At 44.8% G+C, this 13,934-nt stretch overlaps 12 non-coding genes across 12 annotated transcripts; all 12 read right to left on the reverse strand.

Annotated features, from left to right (window-relative positions):
• Nucleotides 1-1,695: 1,695 nt before the first annotated feature.
• On the reverse strand, nt 1,696-1,777 carry trnas-gcu (transfer RNA serine (anticodon GCU)). The gene has a single exon. It is a non-coding gene; the product is annotated as a tRNA-Ser (tRNA).
• Nucleotides 1,778-2,022: 245 nt separating this feature from the next.
• On the reverse strand, nt 2,023-2,111 carry trnar-ucg (transfer RNA arginine (anticodon UCG)). Its single transcript is given in 2 exon segments — nt 2,023-2,058; nt 2,075-2,111. It is a non-coding gene; the product is annotated as a tRNA-Arg (tRNA).
• A 1,927-nt stretch (nt 2,112-4,038) lies between these two features.
• On the reverse strand, nt 4,039-4,120 carry trnas-gcu (transfer RNA serine (anticodon GCU)). Its single transcript has one exon. It is a non-coding gene; the product is annotated as a tRNA-Ser (tRNA).
• Nucleotides 4,121-4,365: 245 nt separating this feature from the next.
• On the reverse strand, nt 4,366-4,454 carry trnar-ucg (transfer RNA arginine (anticodon UCG)). The gene is given in 2 exon segments: nt 4,366-4,401; nt 4,418-4,454. It is a non-coding gene; the product is annotated as a tRNA-Arg (tRNA).
• A 1,928-nt stretch (nt 4,455-6,382) lies between these two features.
• On the reverse strand, nt 6,383-6,464 carry trnas-gcu (transfer RNA serine (anticodon GCU)). Its single transcript has one exon. It is a non-coding gene; the product is annotated as a tRNA-Ser (tRNA).
• A 245-nt stretch (nt 6,465-6,709) lies between these two features.
• On the reverse strand, nt 6,710-6,798 carry trnar-ucg (transfer RNA arginine (anticodon UCG)). The gene is given in 2 exon segments: nt 6,710-6,745; nt 6,762-6,798. It is a non-coding gene; the product is annotated as a tRNA-Arg (tRNA).
• Nucleotides 6,799-8,726: 1,928 nt separating this feature from the next.
• On the reverse strand, nt 8,727-8,808 carry trnas-gcu (transfer RNA serine (anticodon GCU)). Its single transcript has one exon. It is a non-coding gene; the product is annotated as a tRNA-Ser (tRNA).
• A 245-nt stretch (nt 8,809-9,053) lies between these two features.
• On the reverse strand, nt 9,054-9,142 carry trnar-ucg (transfer RNA arginine (anticodon UCG)). Its single transcript is given in 2 exon segments — nt 9,054-9,089; nt 9,106-9,142. It is a non-coding gene; the product is annotated as a tRNA-Arg (tRNA).
• Nucleotides 9,143-11,070: 1,928 nt separating this feature from the next.
• Nucleotides 11,071-11,152, reverse strand: trnas-gcu (transfer RNA serine (anticodon GCU)). Its single transcript has one exon. It is a non-coding gene; the product is annotated as a tRNA-Ser (tRNA).
• A 245-nt stretch (nt 11,153-11,397) lies between these two features.
• On the reverse strand, nt 11,398-11,486 carry trnar-ucg (transfer RNA arginine (anticodon UCG)). The gene is given in 2 exon segments: nt 11,398-11,433; nt 11,450-11,486. It is a non-coding gene; the product is annotated as a tRNA-Arg (tRNA).
• Nucleotides 11,487-13,409: 1,923 nt separating this feature from the next.
• Nucleotides 13,410-13,494, reverse strand: trnas-gcu (transfer RNA serine (anticodon GCU)). The gene has a single exon. It is a non-coding gene; the product is annotated as a tRNA-Ser (tRNA).
• A 245-nt stretch (nt 13,495-13,739) lies between these two features.
• On the reverse strand, nt 13,740-13,828 carry trnar-ucg (transfer RNA arginine (anticodon UCG)). Its single transcript is given in 2 exon segments — nt 13,740-13,775; nt 13,792-13,828. It is a non-coding gene; the product is annotated as a tRNA-Arg (tRNA).
• Between the last annotated feature and the right edge of the window lie 106 nt (nt 13,829-13,934).

Consider the following 13,934-nt stretch of genomic DNA (forward strand, 5'->3'; position numbering starts at 1 on the left):
CCCGGGTTTATGAGAAAATCCGTTTTAAAGGGAAAGATTATGAACCGGAACTGACAACCAGCCCATTTAAACAGACACAGAATGATCCGGGATTGCAAGGACATCCCTTTTACCCAGATGCAGAATGACCCTTGACTGACATCAGTTCCCTTTTAAAAGAATAAAGTGAGATTTCGATCATCCCTGAAGGCAATTGTGCAGTGGGGCTCAGGACCACGCGGCGCAGAGACTGTTATTGAAGCCACAGGTGATAGACAAGGAGGGAGGGAAGGACGTAAAACCAGCCCAGTCTGAAACACACAAACAAACTAATATTCCTTAACCTCCAAAGGCAGGTTTTGAAATTTCAAATTGGAAATCCGGGACAGACAGCACATCCCTTTGAAACAGACACAGAATGATGAGGGTCTGATAGCACACCATTTTACAGAGACAGAGAATGATCTTGAACAGACAGCAAATCCCCTTAAAAGGGACACGGAAATAGAATGAATAAAAACAGATAAATATGTAAAACTCGGCAGGTCGTGCAGATTTTGTGGAGGAAGAATCCGGTTTCACGTTCTGTCGGATAATAATTCCGATATTTCAGGAAAAAGTTAAAGATTACAGATGTTTTCAACAAAAATAGCGCCTGGAAAAAATACGCAGCGAGAAATGTCAAATGGGAACGTTTGTGATGCAGCGGAACGAAGGAGTGATTAAATAATACATGGCACAATGGAGAAAGGCAAAGTGGGTGGTAATCGGGCAATAACGTAACAAAGGATGGTCCAGAGGAAGTGTTAGTGGGAATAGCAGAACCATTACCAGAAATTGGGAGCGGTGCTTATCATCCGATACGTTGAACCTAATGTTGAGGCCAGAAGACGAGAACATGCTTACAATATAGGCTGTCACCGCCTTTTAATCAGACCAGGCAGCTTTGCCAGCCCGGAATGATTTCCTGTATGCTTTGAATTCGGCAGCCAAGGGACGAATTCAAAAAGCAGCTTCTCTCATCTTTTCAGCTCTAGAGAACCAGGACGAACTCATATTCAGGGCAGAGGTGGAGATTGACGCTGAATGAATGCTTATCCCAATTGAGGTGAACTTATGCGTACAGACAGGAAGATATACTGATCAAGTATCGGCCGGAACCAAACAAGGCTTTCGGTTATCCAACGAGTCACAGAGCCGAGTACCTCTGAGATATTTTAACTTTACTCAGTTTGGCGGGTTTCACTTTGCTCTGGGATTTGGATGCTGAGGGAACATCGGCGTAAAATCACACGTTTTAACGTGAAATACGTCTGTTTTCTCACATGTCGAGCGGCTGTTAGAAGCGGAAATTTGAGTAAAACATGGCGGGGATCGTCCGGGATTTGGCCCGTGACTCTCGCATTTCAAATGTGATCATTCCGAAGGGAGAATTATAACCGTGGACCAACGAGCCGCCGACAGTGAAAAGCGCAGCTCTCAGATTCTGACGGTGGTGAGAAATGATATTATGGCCCATCGTGCATGTGCTGTCTCTCAGATACCTATCTAATTAGTGCCCCTCGCCATTGTACTGCAACTGTTCTCCTCTTGACGAATATATTATTAATTTGAGACATGACATGAGGAAAGTACAGCATCCCTGTAAGTAAAAGGGGAATTTGGCGATTCGGTTCAATGTGAATGTCAAAAAGTGTTTAAGCTGCAAGCCAACGACGACGAGAATGGGATTCGAACCCATGCGTGCAGAGCACAATGGATTAGCAGTCCATCGCCTTAACCTCTCGGCCACCTCGTCTCTGCTATAAGATATCGTCAGCCATTCAATCTCCTGCTTTTTGTATCCAAACAGAAATAATGTGCAAGAAAGTCCACTTCATAGCTTGCTCTGCCCGTGCATGCAGATCGACAATGATGAAAACTTGCCATGAGATTCTTTGAGCAAACAGCCTTCCTTCACTTCAGGTGAGTGACTGGAAGAGATGGTTGGTTTCTCGGCAGAATCACAAGAAAGAATATAAAATGTCTCGTAGCGAGCTAAGTTGACCGCGGCAGGACTCGAACCTGCAATCTTCTGATAACTTTGCGGTTGTCATCGAAGTCAGACGCCTTATCCATTAGGCCACGCGGCCGCTGCCAGCAACATTCATTGTGTTGTTGGATATATTGCGAGCAAATTCGGGGCAACTGCAATATCAAGGAGTGGATTTAGGAAAAGATGAGCATATTTCGAGTGAATGAACAGATGCACTGCGATCTGGGTGCGCACCGGCGCAGGCAACCCCAATGTAAATTGGAACACTATAGTTTAACAATTCGGTCATTGCAGCTGAAATCATACTCCTTCTCAAACAATACAGGATGACCCGGGTTTATGAGAAAATCCGTTTTAAAGGGAAAGATTATGAACCGGAACTGACAACCAGCCCATTTAAACAGACACAGAATGATCCGGGATTGCAAGGACATCCCTTTTACCCAGATGCAGAATGACCCTTGACTGACAGCAGTTCCCTTTTAAAAGAATAAAGTGAGATTTCGATCATTACTGAAGGCAATTGTGCAGTGGGGCTCAGGACCACGCGGCGCAGAGACTGTTATTGAAGCCACAGGTGATAGACAAGGAGGGAGGGAAGGACGTAAAACCAGCCCAGTCTGAAACACACAAACAAACTAATATTCCTTAACCTCCAAAGGCAGGTTTTGAAATTTCAAATTGGAAATCCGGGACAGACAGCACATCCCTTTGAAACAGACACAGAATGATGAGGGTCTGATAGCACACCATTTTACAGAGACAGAGAATGATCTTGGACAGACAGCAAATCCCCTTAAAAGGGACACGGAAATAGAATGAATAAAAACAGATAAATATGTAAAACTCGGCAGGTCGTGCAGATTTTGTGGAGGAAGAATCCGGTTTCACGTTCTGTCGGATAATAATTCCGATATTTCAGGAAAAAGTTAAAGATTACAGATGTTTTCAACAAAAATAGCGCCTGGAAAAAATACGCAGCGAGAAATGTCAAATGGGAACGTTTGTGATGCAGCGGAACGAAGGAGTGATTAAATAATACATGGCACAATGGAGAAAGGCAAAGTGGGTGTTAATCGGGCAATAACGTAACAAAGGATGGTCCAGAGGAAGTGTTAGTGGGAATAGCAGAACCATTACCAGACAATGGGAGCGGTGCTTATCATCCGATACGTTGAACCTAATTTTGAGGCCAGAAGACGAGAACATGCTTACAATATAGGCTGTCACCGCCTTTTAATCAGACCAGGCAGCTTTGCCAGACCGGATTGATTTCCTGTATGCTTTGAATTCGGCAGCCAAGGGACGAATTCAAAAAGCAGCTTCTCTCATCTTTTCAGCTCTAGAGAACCAGGACGAACTCATATTCAGGGCAGAGGTGGAGATTGACGCTGAATGTATGCTTATCCCAATTGAGGTGAACTTATGCGTACAGACAGGAAGATATACTGATCAAGTATCGGCCGGAACCAAACAAGGCTTTCGGTTATCCAACGAGTCACAGAGCCGAGTACCTCTGAGATATTTTAACTTTACTCAGTTTGGCGGGTTTCACTTTGCTCTGGGATTTGGATGCTGAGGGAACATCGGCGTAAAATCACACGTTTTAACGTGAAATACGTCTGTTTTCTCACATGTCGAGCGGCTGTTAGAAGCGGAAATTTGAGTAAAACATGGCGGGGCTCGTCCGGGATTTGGCCCGTGACTCTCGCATTTCAAAGTGATCATTCCGAAGGGAGAATTATAACCGTGGACCAACGAGACGCCGACAGTGAAAAGCGCAGCTCTCAGATTCTGACGGTGGTGAGAAATGATATTATGGCCCATCGTGCATGTGCTGTCTCTCAGATACCTATCTAATTAGTGCCCCTCGCCATTGTACTGCAACTGTTCTCCTCTTGACGATTATATTATTAATTTGAGACATGACATGAGGAAAGTACAGCATCCCTGTAAGTAAAAGGGGAATTTGGCGATTAGGTTAAATGTGAATGTCAAAAAGTGTTTAAGCTGCAAGCCAACGACGACGAGAATGGGATTCGAACCCATGCGTGCAGAGCACAATGGATTAGCAGTCCATCGCCTTAACCTCTCGGCCACCTCGTCTCTGCTATAAGATATCGTCAGCCATTCAATCTCCTGCTTTTTGTATCCAAACAGAAATAATGTGCAAGAAAGTCCACTTCACAGCTTGCTCTGCCCGTGCATGCAGATCGACAATGATGAAAACTTGCCATGAGATTCTTTGAGCAAACAGCCTTCCTTCACTTCAGGTGAGTGACTGGAAGAGATGGTTGGTTTCTCGGCAGAATCACAAGAAAGAATATAAAATGTCCCGTAGCGAGCTAAGTTGACCGCGGCAGGACTCGAACCTGCAATCTTCTGATAACTTTGCGGTTGTCATCGAAGTCAGACGCCTTATCCATTAGGCCACGCGGCCGCTGCCAGAAACATTCATTGTGTTGTTGTATATATTGCGAGCAAATTCGGGGCAACTGCAATATCAAGGAGTGGATTTAGGAAAAGATGAGCATATTTCGAGTGAATGAACAGATGCACTGCGATCTGGGTGCGCACCGGCGCAGGCAACCCCAATGTAAATTGCAACACTATAGTTTAACAATTCGGTCATTGCAGCTGAAATCATACTCCTTCTCAAACAATACAGGATGACCCGGGTTTATGAGAAAATCCGTTTTAAAGGGAAAGATTATGAACCGGAACTGACAACCAGCCCATTTAAACAGACACAGAATGATCCGGGATTGCAAGGACATCCCTTTTACCCAGATGCAGAATGACCCTTGACTGACAGCAGTTCCCTTTTAAAAGAATAAAGTGAGATTTCGATCATCCCTGAAGGCAATTGTGCAGTGGGGCTCAGGACCACGCGGCGCAGAGACTGTTATTGAAGCCACAGGTGATAGACAAGGAGGGAGGGAAGGACGTAAAACCAGCCCAGTCTGAAACACACAAACAAACTAATATTCCTTAACCTCCAAAGGCAGGTTTTGAAATTTCAAATTGGAAATCCGGGACAGACAGCACATCCCTTTGAAACAGACACAGAATGATGAGGGTCTGATAGCACACCATTTTATAGAGACAGAGAATGATCTTGGACAGACAGCAAATCCCCTTAAAAGGGACACGGAAATAGAATGAATAAAAACAGATAAATATGTAAAACTCGGCAGGTCGTGCAGATTTTGTGGAGGAAGAATCCGGTTTCACGTTCTGTCGGATAATAATTCCGATATTTCAGGAAAAAGTTAAAGATTACAGATGTTTTCAACAAAAATAGCGCCTGGAAAAAATACGCAGCGAGAAATGTCAAATGGGAACGTTTGTGATGCAGCGGAACGAAGGAGTGATTAAATAATACATGGCACAATGGAGAAAGGCAAAGTGGGTGGTAATCGGGCAATAACGTAACAAAGGATGGTCCAGAGGAAGTGTTAGTGGGAATAGCAGAACCATTACCAGACAATGGGAGCGGTGCTTATCATCCGATACGTTGAACCTAATTTTGAGGCCAGAAGACGAGAACATGCTTACAATATAGGCTGTCACCGCCTTTTAATCAGACCAGGCAGCTTTGCCAGCCCGGATTGATTTCCTGTATGCTTTGAATTCGGCAGCCAAGGGACGAAATCAAAAAGCAGCTTCTCTCATCTTTTCAGCTCTAGAGAACCAGGACGAACTCATATTCAGGGCAGAGGTGGAGATTGACGCTGAATGTATGCTTATCCCAATTGAGGTGAACTTATGCGTACAGACAGGAAGATATACTGATCAAGTATCGGCCGGAACCAAACAAGGCTTTCGGTTATCCAACGAGTCACAGAGCCGAGTACCTCTGAGATATTTTAACTTTACTCAGTTTGGCGGGTTTCACTTAGCTCTGGGATTTGGATGCTGAGGGAACATCGGCGTAAAATCACACGTTTTAACGTGAAATACGTCTGTTTTCTCACATGTCGAGCGGCTGTTAGAAGCGGAAATTTGAGTAAAACATGGCGGGGCTCGTCCGGGATTTGGCCCGTGACTCTCGCATTTCAAATGTGATCATTCCGAAGGGAGAATTATAACCGTGGACCAACGAGCCGCCGACAGTGAAAAGCGCAGCTCTCAGATTCTGACGGTGGTGAGAAATGATATTATGGCCCATCGTGCATGTGCTGTCTCTCAGATACCTATCTAATTAGTGCCCCTCGCCATTGTACTGCAACTGTTCTCCTCTTGACGAATATATTATTAATTTGAGACATGACATGAGGAAAGTACAGCATCCCTGTAAGTAAAAGGGGAATTTGGCGATTCGGTTCAATGTGAATGTCAAAAAGTGTTTAAGCTGCAAGCTAACGACGACGAGAATGGGATTCGAACCCATGCGTGCAGAGCACAATGGATTAGCAGTCCATCGCCTTAACCTCTCGGCCACCTCGTCTCTGCTATAAGGTATCGTCAGCCATTGAATCTCCTGCTTTTTGTATCCAAACAGAAATAATGTGCAAGAAAGTCCACTTCACAGCTTGCTCTGCCCGTGCATGCAGATCGACAATGATGAAAACTTGCCATGAGATTCTTTGAGCAAACAGCCTTCCTTCACTTCAGGTGAGTGACTGGAAGAGATGGTTGGTTTCTCGGCAGAATCACAACAAAGAATATAAAATGTCTCGTAGCGAGCTAAGTTGACCGCGGCAGGACTCGAACCTGCAATCTTCTGATAACTTTGCGGTTGTCATCGAAGTCAGACGCCTTATCCATTAGGCCACGCGGCCGCTGCCAGCAAGATTCATTGTGTTGTTGTATATATTGCGAGCAAAGTCGGGGCAACTGCAATTTCAAGGAGTGGATTTCGGAAAAGATGAGCATATTTCGAGTGAATGAACAGATGCACTGCGATCTGGGTGCGCACCGGCGCAGGCAACCCCAATGTAAATTGGAACACTATAGTTTAACAATTCGGTCATTGCAGCTGAAATCATACTCCTTCTCAAACAATACAGGATGACCCGGGTTTATGAGAAAATCCGTTTTAAAGGGAAAAATTATGAACCGGAACTGACAACCAGCCCATTTAAACAGACACAGAATGATCCGGGATTGCAAGGACATCCCTTTTACCCAGATGCAGAATGACCCTTGACTGACAGCAGTTCCCGTTTAAAAGAATAAAGTGAGATTTCGATCATCCCTGAAGGCAATTGTGCAGTGGGGCTCAGGACCACGCGGCGCAGAGACTGTTGTTGAAGCCACAGGTGATAGACAAGGAGGGAGGGAAGGACGTAAAACCAGCCCAGTCTGAAACACACAAACAAACTAATGTTCCTTAACCTCCAAAGGCAGGTTTTGAAATTTCAAATTGGAAATCCGGGACAGACAGCACATCCCTTTGAAACAGACACAGAATGATGAGGGTCTGATAGCACACCATTTTACAGAGACAGAGAATGATCTTGGACAGACAGCAAATCCCCTTAAAAGGGACACGGAAATAGAATGAATAAAAACAGATAAATATGTAAAACTCGGCAGGTCGTGCAGATTTTGTGGAGGAAGAATCCGGTTTCACGTTCTGTCGGATAATAATTCCGATATTTCAGGAAAAAGTTAAAGATTACAGATGTTTTCAACAAAAATAGCGCCTGGAAAAAATACGCAGCGAGAAATGTCAAATGGGAACGTTTGTGATGCAGCGGAACGAAGGAGTGATTAAATAATACATGGCACAATGGAGAAAGGCAAAGTGGGTGGTAATCGGGCAATAACGTAACAAAGGATGGTCCAGAGGAAGTGTTAGTGGGAATAGCAGAACCATTACCAGACAATGGGAGCGGTGCTTATCATCCGATACGTTGAACCTAATGTTGAGGCCAGAAGACGAGAACATGCTTACAATATAGGCTGTCACCGCCTTTTAATCAGACCAGGCAGCTTTGCCAGCCCGGATTGATTTCCTGTATGCTTTGAATTCGGCAGCCAAGTGACGAATTCAAAAAGCAGCTTCTCTCATCTTTTCAGCTCTAGAGAACCAGGACGAACTCATATTCAGGGCAGAGGTGGAGATTGACGCTGAATGTATGCTTATCCCAATTGAGGTGAACTTATGCGTACAGACAGGAAGATATACTGATCAAGTATCGGCCGGAACCAAACAAGGCTTTCGGTTATCCAACGAGTCACAGAGCCGAGTACCTCTGAGATATTTTAACTTTACTCAGTTTGGCGGGTTTCACTTTGCTCTGGGATTTGGATGCTGAGGGAACATCGGCGTAAAATCACACGTTTTAACGTGAAATACGTCTGTTTTCTCACATGTCGAGCGGCTGTTAGAAGCGGAAATTTGAGTAAAACATGGCGGGGCTCGTCCGGGATTTGGCCCGTGACTCTCGCATTTCAAATGTGATCAATCCGAAGGGAGAATCATAGCCGTGGACCAATGAGCCGCCGACAGTGAAAAGCGCAGCTCTCAGATTCTGACGGTGGTGAGAAATGATATTATGGCCCACCGTGCATGTGCTGTCTCTCAGATACCTATCTAATTAGTGCCCCTCGCCATTGTACTGCAACTGTTCTCCTCTTGACGAATATATTATTAATTTGAGACATGACATGAGGAAAGTACAGCATCCCTGTAAGTAAAAGGGGAATTTGGCGATTAGGTTAAATGTGAATGTCAAAAAGTGTTTAAGGTGCAAGCCAACGACGACGAGAATGGGATTCGAACTCATGCGTGCAGAGCACAATGGATTAGCAGTCCATCGCCTTAATCTCTCGGCCACCTCGTCTCTGCCATAAGATATCGTCAGCCATTCAATCTCCTGCTTTTTGTATCCAAACAGAAATAATGTGTAAGAAAGTCCACTTCACAGCTTGCTCTGCCCGTGCATGCAGATCGACAATGATGAAAACTTGCCATGAGATTCTTTGAGCAAACAGCCTTCCTTCACTTCAGGTGAGTGACTGGAAGAGATGGTTGGTTTCTCGGCAGAATCACAACAAAGAATATAAAATGTCTCGTAGCGAGCTAAGTTGACCGCGGCAGAACTCGAACCTGCAATCTTCTGATAACTTTGCGGTTGTCATCGAAGTCAGACGCCTTATCCATTAGGCCACGCGGCCGCTGCCAGCAACATTCATTGTGTTGTTGTATATATTGCGAGCAAATTCGGGGCAACTGCAATATCAAGGAGTGGATTTAGGAAAAGATGAGCATATTTCGAGTGAATGAACAGATGCACTGCGATCTGGGTGCGCACCGGCGCAGGCAACCCCAATGTAAATTGCAACACTATAGTTTAACAATTCGGTCATTGCAGCTGAAATCATACTCCTTCTCAAACAATACAGGATGACCCGGGTTTATGAGAAAATCCGTTTTAAAGGGAAAGATTATGAACCGGAACTGACAACCAGCCCATTTAAACAGACACAGAATGATCCGGGATTGCAAGGACATCCCTTTTACCCAGATGCAGAATGACCCTTGACTGACAGCAGTTCCCGTTTAAAAGAATAAAGTGAGATTTCGATCATCCCTGAAGGCAATTGTGCAGTGGGGCTCAGGACCACGCGGCGCAGAGACTGTTGTTGAAGCCACAGGTGATAGACAAGGAGGGAGGGAAGGACGTAAAACCAGCCCAGTCTGAAACACACAAACAAACTAATGTTCCTTAACCTCCAAAGGCAGGTTTTGAAATTTCAAATTGGAAATCCGGGACAGACAGCACATCCCTTTGAAACAGACACAGAATGATGAGGGTCTGATAGCACACCATTTTACAGAGACAGAGAATGATCTTGGACAGACAGCAAATCCCCTTAAAAGGGACACGGAAATAGAATGAATAAAAACAGATAAATATGTAAAACTCGGCAGGTCGTGCAGATTTTGTGGAGGAAGAATCCGGTTTCACGTTCTGTCGGATAATAATTCCGATATTTCAGGAAAAAGTTAAAGATTACAGATGTTTTCAACAAAAATAGCGCCTGGAAAAAATACGCAGCGAGAAATGTCAAATGGGAACGTTTGTGATGCAGCGGAACGAAGGAGTGATTAAATAATACATGGCACAATGGAGAAAGGCAAAGTGGGTGGTAATCGGGCAATAACGTAACAAAGGATGGTCCAGAGGAAGTGTTAGTGGGAATAGCAGAACCATTACCAGACAATGGGAGCGGTGCTTATCATCCGATACGTTGAACCTAATGTTGAGGCCAGAAGACGAGAACATGCTTACAATATAGGCTGTCACCGCCTTTTAATCAGACCAGGCAGCTTTGCCAGCCCGGATTGATTTCCTGTATGCTTTGAATTCGGCAGCCAAGTGACGAATTCAAAAAGCAGCTTCTCTCATCTTTTCAGCTCTAGAGAACCAGGACGAACTCATATTCAGGGCAGAGGTGGAGATTGACGCTGAATGTATGCTTATCCCAATTGAGGTGAACTTATGCGTACAGACAGGAAGATATACTGATCAAGTATCGGCCGGAACCAAACAAGGCTTTCGGTTATCCAACGAGTCACAGAGCCGAGTACCTCTGAGATATTTTAACTTTACTCAGTTTGGCGGGTTTCACTTTGCTCTGGGATTTGGATGCTGAGGGAACATCGGCGTAAAATCACACGTTTTAACGTGAAATACGTCTGTTTTCTCACATGTCGAGCGGCTGTTAGAAGCGGAAATTTGAGTAAAACATGGCGGGGCTCGTCCGGGATTTGGCCCGTGACTCTCGCATTTCAAATGTGATCAATCCGAAGGGAGAATCATAGCCGTGGACCAATGAGCCGCCGACAGTGAAAAGCGCAGCTCTCAGATTCTGACGGTGGTGAGAAATGATATTATGGCCCACCGTGCATGTGCTGTCTCTCAGATACCTATCTAATTAGTGCCCCTCGCCATTGTACTGCAACTGTTCTCCTCTTGACGAATATATTATTAATTTGAGACATGACATGAGGAAAGTACAGCATCCCTGTAAGTAAAAGGGGAATTTGGCGATTAGGTTAAATGTGAATGTCAAAAAGTGTTTAAGCTGCAAGCCAACGACGACGAGAATGGGATTCGAACTCATGCGTGCAGAGCACAATGGATTAGCAGTCCATCGCCTTAATCTCTCGGCCACCTCGTCTCTGCCATAAGATATCGTCAGCCATTCAATCTCCTGCTTTTTGTATCCAAACAGAAATAATGTGTAAGAAAGTCCACTTCACAGCTTGCTCTGCCCGTGCATGCAGATCGACAATGATGAAAACTTGCCATGAGATTCTTTGAGCAAACAGCCTTCCTTCACTTCAGGTGAGTGACTGGAAGAGATGGTTGGTTTCTCGGCAGAATCACAACAAAGAATATAAAATGTCTCGTAGCGAGCTAAGTTGACCGCGGCAGAACTCGAACCTGCAATCTTCTGATAACTTTGCGGTTGTCATCGAAGTCAGACGCCTTATCCATTAGGCCACGCGGCCGCTGCCAGCAACATTCATTGTGTTGTTGTATATATTGCGAGCAAATTCGGGGCAACTGCAATATCAAGGAGTGGATTTAGGAAAAGATGAGCATATTTCGAGTGAATGAACAGATGCACTGCGATCTGGGTGCGCACCGGCGCAGGCAACCCCAATGTAAATTGCAACACTATAGTTTAACAATTCGGTCATTGCAGCTGAAATCATACTCCTTCTCAAACAATACAGGATGACCCGGGTTTATGAGAAAATCCGTTTTAAAGGGAAAGATTATGAACCGGAACTGACAACCAGCCCATTTAAACAGACACAGAATGATCCGGGATTGCAAGGACATCCCTTTTACCCAGATGCAGAATGACCCTTGACTGACAGCAGTTCCCTTTTAAAAGAATAAAGTGAGATTTCGATCATCCCTGAAGGCAATTGTGCAGTGGGGCTCAGGAACGCGGCGCAGAGACTGTTATTGAAGCCACAGGTGATAGACAAGGAGGGAGGGAAGGACGTAAAACCAGCCCGGTCTGAAACACACAAACAAACTAATATTCCTTAACCTCCAAAGGCAGGTTTTGAAATTTCAAATTGGAAATCCGGGACGGACAGCACATCCCTTTGAAACAGACACAGAATGATGAGGGTCTGATAGCACACCATTTTACAGAGACAGAGAATGATCTTGGACAGACAGCAAATCCCCTTAAAAGGGACACGGAAATAGAATGAATAAAAACAGATAAATATGTAAAACTCGGCAGGTCGTGCAGATTTTGTGGAGGAAGAATCCGGTTTCACGTTCTGTCGGATAATAATTCCGATATTTCAGGAAAAAGTTAAAGATTACAGATGTTTTCAACAAAAATAGCGCCTGGAAAAAATACGCAGCGAGAAATGTCAAATGGGAACGTTTGTGATGCAGCGGAACGAAGGAGTGATTAAATAATACATGGCACAATGGAGAAAGGCAAAGTGGGTGGTAACCGGGCAATAACGTAACAAAGGATGGTCCAGAGGAAGTGTTAGTGGGAATAGCAGAACCATTACCAGACAATGGGAGCGGTGCTTATCATCCGATACGTTGAACCTAATGTTGAGGCCAGAAGACGAGAACATGCTTACAATATAGGCTGTCACCGCCTTTTAATCAGACCAGGCAGCTTTTCCAGCCCGGATTGATTTCCTGTATGCTTTGAATTCGGCAGCCAAGGGACGAATTCAAAAAGCAGCTTCTCTCATCTTTTCAGCTCTAGAGAACCAGGACGCACTCATATTCAGGGCAGAGGTGGAGATTGACGCTGAATGTATGCTTATCCCAATTGAGGTGAACTTATGCGTACAGACAGGAAGATATACTGATCAAGTATCGGCCGGAACCAAACAAGGCTTTCGGTTATCCAACGAGTCACAGAGCCGAGTACCTCTGAGATATTTTAACTTTACTCAGTTTGGCGGGTTTCACTTTGCTCGGGGATTTGGATGCTGAGGGAACATCGGCGTAAAATCACACGTTTTAACGTGAAATACGTCTGTTTTCTCACATGTCGAGCGGCTGTTAGAAGCGGAAATTTGAGTAAAACATGGCGGGGCTCGTCCGGGATTTGGCCCGTGACTCTCGCATTTCAAATGTGATCATTCCGAAGGGAGAATTATAACCGTGGACCAACGAGCCGCCGACAGTGAAAAGCGCAGCTCTCAGATTCTGACGGTGGTGAGAAATGATATTGTGGCCCATCGTGCATGTGCTGTCTCTCAGATACCTATCCAATTAGTGCCCCTCGCCATTGTACTGCAACTGTTCTCCTCTTGACGAATATATTATTAATTTGAGACATGACATGAGGAAAGTACAGCAACCCTGTAAGTAAAAGGGGAATTTGGCGATTCGGTTCAATGTGAATGTCAAAAAGTGTTTAAGCTGCAAGCCAAAGACGAGGAGAATGGGATTCGAACCCATGCGTGCAGAGCACAATGGATTAGCAGTCCATCGCCTTAACCTCTCGGCCACCTCGTCTCTGCTATAAGATATCGTCAGCCATTCAATCTCCTGCTTTTTGTATCCAAACAGAAATAATGTGCAAGAAAGTCCACTTCACAGCTTGCTCTGCCCGTGCATGCAGATCGACAATGATGAAAACTTGCCATGAGATTCTTTGAGCAAACAGCCTTCCTTCACTTCAGGTGAGTGACTGGAAGAGATGGTTGGTTTCTCGGCAGAATCACAAGAAAGAATATAAAATGTCTCGTAGCGAGCTAAGTTGACCGCGGCAGGACTCGAACCTGCTATCTTCTGATAACTTTGCGGTTGTCATCGAAGTCAGACGCCTTATCCATTAGGCCACGCGGCCGCTGCCAGCAACATTCATTGTGTTGTTGTATATATTGCGAGCAAATTCGGGGCAACTGCAATATCAAGGAGTGGATTTAGGAAAAGATGAGCATATTTCGAGTGAA

Source organism: Pristiophorus japonicus, unplaced genomic scaffold, assembly GCF_044704955.1.
Source record: "Pristiophorus japonicus isolate sPriJap1 unplaced genomic scaffold, sPriJap1.hap1 HAP1_SCAFFOLD_210, whole genome shotgun sequence".
Lineage (NCBI taxonomy): Eukaryota > Metazoa > Chordata > Chondrichthyes > Pristiophoridae > Pristiophorus > Pristiophorus japonicus.